The sequence below is a fragment of the Amblyomma maculatum genome, chromosome 6 (genome assembly GCF_055883805.1).
Source record: "Amblyomma maculatum isolate TAMU_Amacu chromosome 6, ASM5588380v1, whole genome shotgun sequence".
In the NCBI taxonomy this organism is placed as follows: domain Eukaryota; kingdom Metazoa; phylum Arthropoda; class Arachnida; order Ixodida; family Ixodidae; genus Amblyomma; species Amblyomma maculatum.
Genome location: NC_139349.1, coordinates 33,070,285 through 33,082,820, shown reverse-complemented (window position 1 = coordinate 33,082,820; position 12,536 = coordinate 33,070,285).

Genomic DNA, 12,536 nt, shown 5'->3' with positions numbered 1-12,536 from the left:
ATAACCGGTTAGGCGAGTTTGATGGGCGGGCATGCCTCATCCTCGCTTCCCAGTTATGCAAGTTGAAGCCCTCTTCAAATATTCCTGCCCTTAACTTGGCGAAACAGGTTAGCGGCATGTTGTTGAAACGGTAGAGGCGCATTTTTAAATCGTGTGTTTTTTTTAAATTGCTGTGAGTTTAATGTCCGCTAGGTGAAGTAGCGCAATCATAGAAATTGAATTTGCGCACTGAATTTAGCTTACTTATGAGTTGTGAAATGTAAGCATCCTCTTCATCTCTCTCCTGCTGATTTCACCTGTTTGCCGGATCGTTCTGTTACAGTGTGGTAGGCTGAACTGCTTTCTGGTTTAAGATAAAGGGCAGTCGGCGGTGTGTTTTGTGCCTCCCACATTGTCTTGGAATGTACGTTTTTTTTTTTTTTTTTTTTTTTTTAAGAAAACAATTGAGTGATTTTTGAAAAAAAAATATTCGCTGAAGTCACATTAAACAATGATCACACATTGCACTGTCAGCACAGAAAAGTAGCGTTCAGTTGGTCAAAGGATGGCATAGAGGCACTTATCATTAACTAGGCCTTTAACATTGACAAACGGTGATTTAAATATCAAGCACTTTACGAAGGGTAAGTGAGCAACTACTTTATTTACTCTTTATTCAGGGTTGTATGCCTTGTGCTTAGACATTTCGATCTTCTCTTTCTAGGCGCTCTGTTACCGTATGCTTTTTCGTATCTGCTGATATTTAACGATTGCTTCGTAAGCCGCATCGAGCGCTCTTATTCAGCACTTTATCTTGACCTTAAATGCGCTCTGCCACATATCCTACAATTAAAAATGTGTATTTGTACCAATATCTGTATGTTGGCACGTCAATTCAAAGCATGGCGTATTCTGCCAAAATAGCCTAGCAAGCAGCTTCCTGGGATGTAGAACATAAACTTTACGACAGAAAATCGAGGCTTCCTAATATTAAGGTCATGATAATATTAATATCTAATCAATGATGCATTTCTTTCGCGAGTATCATCAAAAGCTGATCAGCGGCGAAAATCCGCAATGCAGCTTCAAAACATCACAGCATGCTCTTAGATAGCTGCTTGGCCAAATTATGACTCTTTCGGCTCTTAAAGTTTGATTGTCCCTGTGAGCTTTAAAAGCCTCGCGGAAAGTTTTCAGGCTAGATTTTAAGCGCAGGCTACATGCCCCTAAGCCGGGTCTCGCCAATGGTTTATTTTAAGCCATAGATTTATTCCTGCACGATTCCTGTCAGCTCCCTCGACATGCTTCTGGCGTGCAGTTCAACTTCGTATTTAAGATATATTTACTGGTGACTTGTGGTAGCGCCACATCACTCGCTTTGGTTGTGGGCAACATATCGCTTAGCTACCGTTACAGCTTCTCCGACAACTACATATAGATGTCATCAGATGTGAGCTGCATATCGTTTTAGACTGTTCGTGACCAGTTGTTTGTTAAGAGACAAGCTCGTTATCGCTAATCTCAGGTCTTGGCGTTATTTTTGGGTGAGCAGCTGAAGCCCAGGGCTGGTCGACGTGGCGCTATTCTTATATGGCCGTTACGCAACGCGCCAGTATCTGATAGTGTGAGCGAAGAGTTGTAGATAGCTCAAAACATCCAGCACAGTATTTTGTTGTTGACATAGCGTTTTAACCTGACTACCTGTGAACACGGAGCGACCGACTGCAAGGACTGCCGTTGGCTGTTATTTTCTGCTGCAACTCATGCAATATACTCGCGATTGTTATCCAGTGAGGTTCGTATAGCTCTTCCTCTAGGTATAGAATGTAGGTGTGTGAGAGGTGAAGCATGCGTAACGTTTTATTGTGAATAACCTTTGTTTTGCATTGCTTTGTGTGACCAGAGCAGGCTTGCTTAAATACAGTGCAGCTTGCATGAAGGTTTTTGGCAGTATGCAGAAGTTGAAAGTCATGAAGCATAGATTTATGTACCTACGTTCGTAGAGTTTACTATAGCTAATTTTGAAAGTTTATGACGCCTGGAGGCTCTTCACCTACTAAGACATTCGCATTTTTGTTATTTTTGTTACTATAATACAATAAAGCGTCCGTGGTTGTTTGTTCGTGTTCGTTTTATGCCTTCCAGCGAGTTTATTGCGTCAGATATTGTTTGGCATTTCATTTATTTTGTGTGAAAAGATGAAAGACAACAATACCAGTGGAGATGAACAAAAACGATGTAACTATACGTGTTACTAAGCCCAATAATCTAATGCGATGTTCAAAATCACTTGGATTCTTTTATTTTTCCAGTGATTTCCTCGTGTTGCTTGACATATCTTATTTGAAGAGTGTGTATAACACATTGAAGGAAGGGGCACTACTGCTACGAAGGATTTAAATATAGAGTGCTACTGTGTGTTGCTATTAAACTTGGATTTCAGTTCAAGCCATCTAACTTGCGAAGTGTGTCTGTTTACGATGTTGCTGTTCTGCTTCCCTGGGCGTCACTAAGCTCATAACTGAAGTGTCAAGCACATGACATTTAGCTGCTAACCACAAACTGTCATGGATAACTCTCTCTATTAACTGTCGTGCCATTCATCTAGGTCATATAGAGCTTTGTTAGGTGTGCGCAGGTAGTATGTTCTGGGTATGAGTGTGCCATGCTGAAACGAGTCAAAGAAACTCGCAAACAGTTACCACGCACAAATTGGTGATTGTGCGTTTGTTCATAATGGTCAGTTTTTGTCAAGCGTTAAGTAGGTAGTGAGGGATAGGCACAACTTGCTTTAACAAGCGAAACGTTTTATTGTATTTAACCTAATGCTGAAAAAGAACTGTCGTGTGAAATTTACTTCTGTATGTAAAAATGGCATGCTTTGTTATAAGGAGTAAGTGAGGTTCTAGAGTTGTTGCATATTTTCTCGCAGTGCGCGTACTTTTATATGCCCTTGTTATTGTTTTGTCCTCCTGGTGTTGTGCATTGTTCATTCCATGAACTCGTGGTAGCGTGTTTTCTTATTGTTTGAACAAGCGTCAGTTTTCTTTTCAACAACTCGAACAATACTCTGAGCAGTGGCGTAAGCAGTTACCAGGTGTTTAAACCCTGTATTTGCAAGCGGCGTCATAGTTTAACCGCAGCAGGCTGCCTTGGGAGTCCGAGTTGGGGCTCCCACCCTTCCCATGCGATGACAATCACTCTTCTCAGCATCAGTGAGAAGACCAAGGAGGAGAGAAGTGGTAGGGCTCCGACAAGTGTGCGAAGCGCAGTTCAGGGCTTTGTATTTGTTCGCCCGCCGTACCCGTACTGCATATCACTGTGGTCCTCCTCAGTTGAGCGATTGTACCGCACTCCTGCTTGGGTAAAAGTATGCTGTATATTTTTGGTGTGACAGAAATAAATTGGGCCGGAAAAGCAGACGCGGGGTATTCCTTCTTTTTTATTCAAAAGAGTGTCAACTATTCAGCGAGCTCCTCCAAGGCTTGTTGGAGTTATTTGGTGATAATGCATAAGGACGGCGATAACATAGGCTCGTGGTGGTCTGTCGCTGTTTATTCCTAATGTAACTGCCAACTTGCAATGCACTGTACCCGCATTGAACATGGAACCATCGAGCAAGCGTATCACTGCACTTCAGCGTTTAATTGGAAATCGGTAAATGAGAAATATGATATACACAGTCCTACAGTGTTCTAAAGGATTCGAGAAGGATGCTTCTTCTTCACTGTAACTGTAGACTAGCTTCAGGCCATGGCGTCACTGAGGTGCGGTAGTGCTGACAAGCTATGGCGCGAGTGGCTGGGCTGTGAGGAACAAAAATGAAATTATCTATTTCCACAAGTTTATTTTGAGTGGATACACGTGATATCAATGGGCAGAGACCGTAGAACACTATAAGTGCTCACCTTCGGCGACATATCGCCTTTGCGGTTAAAGTTGCACTTTTAAACCGAAACGTGATCAGTTCTTCTGCGGCTCTTAACCCTCGTTGAGACTCCATGGTTGCACGACGAATAGGGGAAGAATAAAAGCCTGCAGCTCGTTCGGGCTTATCGGGCTCTCTCAAGAAGTTGAAATCGGACATTCAGCGGGGGAGTCTTAAGTCGAAAGCCAGAGCCAGATACCACTCATCCTCACTGCAGTGCAAACCCCTCTCCGTCCAAAAAGCGAAGGACCACTAAAGCTCCTGCAAGAGTCACTAGAGTTCATATCCAGCCTCTATTTGCAACATTGCCAAAGCAGCATCTAATTTGCGAAGTAGTCAGACGAGTAGTCTCTGTTTCTCATTTCCACGAGCTTCAGCAAATGACTCTTCCCACATAGGTCTTAGAAAGCAATTGAGCGTCGCTAGATCTCGAAAAACCTATATGCAGTGTTATTACTCAGATTATCTGAATTTTCTCTTTCAAGGGAGCTCAGAACTTGCACACACAAAATACCGCACCAAACACCACTCTGATCAAGCAGAATTAATATGGTATAGGGGATTTATCGTGCCACGGGAGCATCGGCTATGAAAAATAAACAGAATAATATCAAGCAAACTAAGATTCATACTTGCTCAAACATTTGAAAGTATGAATCTAAACATCGAGCTCAGGACTGAGTGAGCGTAATTGTCACTAAAGGTTATAGGAAAATATATGCGCATCTGCAGCTCTCGCAAAGCCAAGAGATCAAAACGAGAGCATTCTTTCGGACTCCCACGCATACATTCCTGTACAGTGAGACCTCGACTCGCGCCGCAAAAGACTTGCTTCATTAAGCGGGTTATAGCAAGTTAACTTCACTGCGCACTCGGCGAACATGAAGAAATAAGTGTATTTTTCGTTTTCAAAATACCGCAGGGTAGCCGCGTTACGTCTTTTTTCCACTTTCTTTAGAGTGAAGAGGCTTGGTGCAAGCAGAAAGCACCTCAAGATGTTCATCATGTGAAAAAGCTGCTTCGCGTAGTAGAGGACATTATCCTGCACTTTCTATGCGCTAGCAATCTGCACGGAAGTTGAGAAGTGTTGACAGCATTTCTCTATACATAGCGCATTGTCGGTTTTATTTATACATAAAACGTAGACGCCCAGTATATACAGAGAATAATGCCAAAACAGTGGTCTGCCCGCTAAGATACATATGGGAAATATATAGGCTGAAAAAGTGCAAAACTGCTCGCTAGGCGTTAAAAGAATGTTCTTTAGCTAAAACGACGCGCGCGCTTCGATATAATCGCATGCGGGAGTTTGTCTCGAATGCAGCATCACTTGGCGTTTGTAACAGGCTGTAGTACGCACGCTGAGTTTTTCACTACACTTCCGAACTGCTGACGACCGCATCCGGCCTTTTTTTAAAAACGGGAAGCTTATCTGCGCTTTTCAATTAAGGAGACAGCCCCCAATACTGACGCCAAGCGCAAGCTTAGTGCCCTGCTAGACTTCATGTCGAAGTCTGGTGCCCTCAACGTCAACTAACCCACCCCTTTCCCAGTGCCCTGCTAGACTTCATGTCGAAGTCTGGTGCCCTCGACGTCACCTAACCCACCCCTTTCCCCTCTAGGCCTCAAGTCATCCTTATGAATAGAGATTTATGAATGAATGAATGAATTGATGAATGAATGAATAAATGAATGAATGAATGAATGAATGAATGAATGAATGAATGAATGAATGAATGAATGAATGAATGAATGAGACAAAGAACTAGTGCTTTAGAAAAAAGTATGTATAACTATACTTGTATACATTACTATTTCGATGCATCAAGGGTTTTGCTGCAGCTTATAGGTCTGGTAACATCAAAATTCGAAAATTTTAATCAGCCTTTTTTCCCCTTAACGCCCCTTTAGTGGCAATCAATCCTGAAGAGCCGATAGTCTGCATTTCACTGCTCAAGTGCACGTCTGCCAAAAATCAATGTTCTGCTACATCAACAGAAGAATGTAAATTAGTGCCTCATCCTTTTTTGCTTGAAAATATTACCGCAGTCCACCAGGCACTCAGAATCAGTGTTTCTAGGAGTCTGTGAACCATGCTGTCTTGGAGCAAGATTTTTTTTCTTTACCGCTAGCGCGCACGTTCCAGCAGTAGAAGAAGAAGAGAGGGGTGCGTAGTGCAGCAGCCGTTAAGGGCCGTAAGTAAAGCTTTCTGAATATTTGCGGTCGTATTGCGTGGTGAGCTTTAGCACAGCGTACCATCGCTCAAATGAAGGTAGGGTGCCTTCGGTGCCAGCTAAGTCCAGATATTTTTAACGCTCCTGTAGATTCTCAGAATGATCTCATTTCCTACGTGCGTATGACTCCATGAAGCCCAGAAGCCGTGGTTTGCAAGTTGGCATTCAAGACAACTTTAACCTTAGTTGGCTGCAGTAGTACGTTGCGAAGAAAGAAATATAGTTTCAGAGAGCATCGTCTGAACGGCGAAGTTACTGACACGAAGTCGGTTTGTATCTGTGCAATGCAAAAAACTCTTTGAGAAAGCGTCGCTAAGGGTTTTGCAGATCTGCAGTTGGAGGCATAAAAATTATTCTTGCGCGTTAATTAACGTTGCATGACGGCGCACACATCATCCACTGCTCACGTTTCTTTGCTGGGTAAGAAAGCCTGAAACGTCAATGGGCCGTTAGCGTATCCAGCTTAAGCCTACCCTGTTCCCTTAAAACCCGCTCTTTGGCTTCCTTCATTTATGCGCCTGTTAATTCCAGAACCTGTTGGAATGCGGGAGGAATGCATGGAGCCTCGGGGCCAGCTGATTTATTTTCTTTAATGAGCCGGTCACTTCAGAAGCCGGTCGACTTCGGTTGGCTACAGTTGGCTACAGTTGGCTACTTTTCGCTAGCAGCGCCGTGGCCTAGCATTGGCGTATTTCGGGTTCACCACAGAACCCCCCCCCCCCCCCCCTTCCCCCCAGTGAGAGCATAAAGTCAATGAGCGAAACAGCTCACAAACCTAGATGTTTAGGCGGCTTGGTGCGTTCAAACGTCTGCCACTGCGCGTGTGGTAGCTGCTGGTCTCACTCGTGGTAGAATCCGCTGCCACGGGGCGAGACGCTTGTGCACGAGTGCTAGGCGGCGGGTTGGGAATGGCTGTTGTGGACTGAGTTTCCATGAACGCAGATTTCACTGTGTACAATTAAGCAACTTCCGGCCGGCCCCGCATTTCAACAGTGAGCATTTCCCTCCCACGACGGAGAATCTTGAAAGGTCCATCATACTGTGCTTGTAGGGGTCGTCGTACTGCGTCGTTACGCAGAAACACATGACTAGATAAATCAAGTTCGTTGTTCATGTATGTATTTCTGCCAGTGGGCTGTAGCGGAGGTTTAGCTCGGAGCTTGTTCATGATATAACGTAGGCGAGATGCGTAGTCGCCAGCGGAAATGCGGGCTTGTTGCAGGACAGACTCAAAAACATCACCAGGCAGACGCAGTGTCGTACCGTAAACAAGTTCCGCAGCGCTGCAGCCGATGTCTGCCTTGAACGCCGTGAGTAGACCCAAGAGCACGATGGGCAATGCCTTCATCCAAGAGTGCTGCTCATTTACCATGAGTGCTGCTGCTTTCAATTGCCGGAAAATCTTTCAACCATTCCATTGCTCATTGGTTGATAGGCCGCAGTCCTGATGCGCGAGGTGCCTATGAACTATCAGACTGGCGAGCAACGCCGTCTCAAATTGGCTTCCTTTGTTCGTTGTAATGGAGGAAGAAACCCAAAAAGCATAGCCAGTGACCTGCAAAAGTGCGAGCAACAGTTTCGGCTGTAGTATCCGTAATCGAAATAGCATCCGCCCAACGCGTGAAACAGTCGACACAAGTCAGTATATTTGGCCCTGGCAGGGTGTCAACGGCTCGACTATGTCCCCATGAATGTGGTCAAATTGAGCATTCGGCCCTGGGAACTCCTCCAACGGTGTCACAGTGTGACGCTGAATTTTGGAATGCTGACACGCAAGACACTCGTGTGTCCACTTTCGGAAATCGCGGTTGATGCCGGGCCATACGAAATGTGCCGTGAGAAGCTTGATATTGCCCGAATTGCTGGATGGGAAAGTTCGTGTAGCGATGCGTACACTTCACTACGAAGGCGAGCAGCCACGAATGGTCGAGGTTTACCTGTAGATGTGTCGCAACAAATGTCTCCTCTTCTGGTCACAGGGAGCCCCTGCAGTATGAGTGACGTCGATGCTTCCTGTAAGCGACTCAAATCGCCATCATCGCGTTGAGCCGCCGCCACGTTTTTTAAGTCTACCCATGGTACAAGTAATGGCATTTACTGAACTGCGCGACAAAGCATTGGCAACAGAGTTTTCGACTCCCTTGATGTGGCGGATGTCTGTGGTGAATTCTGATATGTGGGGTACATTTGCCGCGGTTCGCGAGTCATGTGATCTCCACTATCGGAATTGACGCACCGTAAGGCGTACGTGAGGGGCTTATGATCTGCCATGACAAAGAATTCAGTTCCTTCTAAGTAATGACGAAAGTGTCTGATTGCTGCGTAGACGCAATCAGACACTTTCGTCATTACTTAGGAGGAACCCAACAGTTCTTGCCCGAAAGTGCTTTAACGCTGTTCGATTGGTGTCAGTTTCCGACAAAACGAAAGCGATAGGCCGCCATACTCTTTTGCTGCGTTGTTGAAGGATGGCTCCGACAGCTGCATCCGAGGCATCGCCGGGTTGCAGGTAGGCGAGAAGTCAGGCATTGGCAAGGCGCTCCTTGATACCTTGAAAAGCCGATTCGGCGTCATCCGTCCAGAGTAGTTCCTTAGTAGCACCTTCACGGGACGAACGTAGGAGGTAGAGATGGTGTAGAATGGCCGCTCATTGAAGTACGAAGCCTCGGTAATAGTGTAAGAGACCCAGAAACTCCCGGAGCTGGTACTCAGTGGTGAGTTGTGGAAACGTTTCGACAGCTCTGACCTTGTCTGTGTGAGGTTGAATTCCGGGGCTTGAAACAACATGGCCAAGAAAGGTCAGCTACTGGAAACCCAGCTCGCACTTAGCCGTGCTCACTAAGATGCCGTGCTCAGCCAGGCGCTGTAACGCGGATCGCAAGTTCGCCTCATGCTTCTCCGGTGAACTGATTGCAATGAATAGGTCGTCGAGTTATGCATGGCAGAAGTCAACGCCGTGCAAAATACTGTTGATAAAGCGCTGGAATGTCTGTCCTGCGGCTTTTCAGGCCGAATGGCATGCAGGAATTCAAAAAGGCCGATGGACGTTGCAGTCGTCGTCTTCGGGACGTCTTCTGGAGCCATTGGGCTCTGATGACAGGCCCGCACGAGGTCGATTTTAAAGAAACTCGTCGCACCTTATAGGCTGGCTGTGACATCATGAATGGGAGGAGGTACGAATAGCGGTCGGGCTCTGTTCGATTGAGGGCCCGATAATCCCCGCAGTGTCGCCAGTCTCCTGTTGTAGACTTAGGTGCCATGTTCAGTGGCGACGCCCAAGGGCTGGCGGATGGGCGGATTATGCCGAACTCGAGCATGTGGTCAAACTCCAGTCGTGCTACTTGCAGCTTTTGTGGAGACAGGCGTCGTGGTCATGCGTAAACTGGTGGGCCTGTGATGACGATGTGGGGCCATAAATTGTGTTTGATGGCCGTGCCTGCCTGTTGTGGCAGCGTCGGCTCGGGGCTGCGCCTCGGGCTGTGTCTGGCGGTGCAACAAGCGTCGTACTGAGGGCGGATGCTTGGATGGCTTCCCGCGTACTTCTACTTGTGACAGGGGATCCTATAAACGCCGGTTGCGAACGTCGACAAGCAGTCTAAAATTACGCAAGAAATCCGCTCCCAAGATGACAATTTTTACATCGGCCACGACAAAAATCCACCGACATGTCCTCTTAAGTCCCAAGTTCAGTGAGAGAGAGCGTTGACCGTACGTCGGTATTCTCACGTTGTTCTCAGCTTGTAGCGGTGATTCTGCGGGTCTTTTAAGATCGGCTGGCCACAACGGCACTACACTGACTCCTGCCCCTGTGTCCACCAGGAAAAGGGTGCCTTTCTCACAATCTGTCAAGAAGAAAGCCGATGGGCGACAGGCGGGAGCTGGTCGCCCTCAGTTCTGGCCCGGGGAGTTTCCCGACTTCTCGCATGGAGGCACACAGCTCTGTGCAGCATTGCCAAACTTGCGGTGTATCAGCACACTCTGTTATTTTGGAGCAGTACGCTGTCGTGCGCGCTGGTTATCGCTTGACTGCAGCGCCACGATGGTGTCAGCGAGGTTAGAAACCTCGTCTCGCATCTTGCAGGGAGTTGGCGGACACGCGCGGTGCGTCTGCGTACACCACCGTGCCTGTCGGCGTGGCTGTCATGAATTTGTTGGCGAGTTCAGCCATTTTGGTAATGTCCGTCTCGCCAGACGCCAGGAGTCCTATCCGCGCGTTTGCTGGAAGTCCGCAAAAATAGCTGCCGAACGGCTGTCGACGCCTGCCGTGCTGCCGGTCAGTTGCATGTAGCGCTACAGATTACTAAGCCTGCGGTCGTCCAGTTCGGCGTCCCGCAGTAGCTGATGGAGATGATCCTGCTCTGAAGGCATAAGACGTCGAATCAGCATCTCTTCTTTAAGGATTCGGTAGGAATTCTCTGCGGGTGGCGCAAGAAGTAGGTCCCGCACCTCGCTGGCCATCACAGGCGGGAGGCTGCTCATCACGTGGTGATGCTGTCGGCAGTGATGCGGCGTGCAGCGAACTGGGACTCAACTTGCACGAGCCAAAGTTCTGGGTCGCCGGTTCAAAACGGAAGTAGTTTGACGTCCAGCACAGCTACTGTGGAAATGGCGACGTTTTCTTGCTAGGCCATGGTCGATCACGTCCGAGTCACTATGTGTTGGCATCTGCGAGGAACGCAGAGACGAGGCGGAACGCTTGGAGGCTTAGTGTGAACCAATTTATTTTATTTTATGGGCCGGCCACTTCTCCAGTCGCCGGTCGACTTCAGTCGGCTACAGTTGGATACTTTTAGCTAGCAGCTTAACTGTGACGTATTTTGAGTTAACCACAAACCCGCAACACTGCACCACGTGCATGCTAAAACCGTGCACGCATGCGCATGCTAAATGCTAGACTGATAGACATTTTGCTGGTTCCAGCCTGTTTTGGAAGCTTTTTATTCTATTTACGTTATAAACAACACTGCAACACTTGCTGACCGAGGAAGACATTTCGCCTTCCGAAAATCTGCAACGTTCCGCAAGTACGAGTTTCCACAAATTTCATTTTTACTCATGAAAGATGGCCGACAACGAAGTTCGAGCGGTCCCTACGCTAGAGTAGCGACTGCTCAAAATAATGTTTTTACGGGCAAAATTAAATTACGCTATGTTAGAATTACACCACTACAAAATTAGACGATCGCTGAATATTCGCCCATTGATGAAGGCTATTGTGTTTAATTTACAATAAATGCAGATTCTTAGCGGTTTCATCATCTTTTCATGAATTTTCGAGACCTAAGAAAGACCTAAAAAGAACATTTAGTAAATTCGCACATGTTCAATATGTAGAGATGTAGCTTGAGATGTAGCTCAGTTATGTTATATAAAAGATTTACCACTTTTGTTCGGTTTTTATTTGGTGACGCTAGCTTTGAGCGTCAAGTAAATGTTCCGAGACTGGCTATTGCCATTTTCTAGCTCTTGTTGCTCTTTTCTCGCATAATTACGATAAAAAATTTAAAATTCAAATCCACTAATGTAATATTTTTTGCTCATATTTCGTCCTGAATGATGTCCCGGTTGTCTTGCTCCATACATTTAACCACAAAAACAAAATTTGATATATGTGGCGTAAACTGGCTGCGTGGCCATGCAATAGAAGATGACTGCCCTATTTTGCGGACAACAGCAGCAGACGAGTTCCTCTTGGGGGCGCGCACATTTCTACGCATTTTGCCATTTGCCTTCAGCTGTATCTATGTCATCGGAAGCACGCAGAAGGTTACAAAAAGCCTTTCAGGCAGTCAGGCAGTGCGGCGACAATTTCGCCGACTTGTTTCGCATCGTTATCGCAGTCGTAAAGCGCCACCGCATAGCAATGAGGCTAAACTGAGGCTGCCGGAAATCTATGCGAGCTAAGTCGTTACCAATGAAACGGTGTCAGATTCTTCTTTTTCCGCACGAGTAGTTGCGTTTTTATTTTTGTTCCTTTTTCTCTAGCATTGGTTTCTTTGTTAGCTGGCTTATTTAACAGTATAGCTGATTAGTTCGTTAGTTGTTATATACAGTATTTCTGAAAGCCTTCATGTGAGGGCATTACATAAGGAGTGAGAACGAAAGTGTGATTTTTTTTATTCACAATAAAGCTCGTTCGATTGCTGAGCAAGCTGAACCACTTAGATGTCTCTGTCCGATAATGTCTGGCGACCTATACCTATCGCATTCTTCTTTCGACCATGCTGGTCTTGAGATGTAGTGTCGTATTCGGGGAGTCACGGGGCTTCTTAGGTAAACTGGACTGATATTCAAACTCTGTGCTTCACTTTATCGCGGTAAGCCACGCAGTTAGTGCTAAAAAAGTGAGAAACACGGGATTAGGGGACTTCTTAGTCAGAGTTAATTTTCTCTTT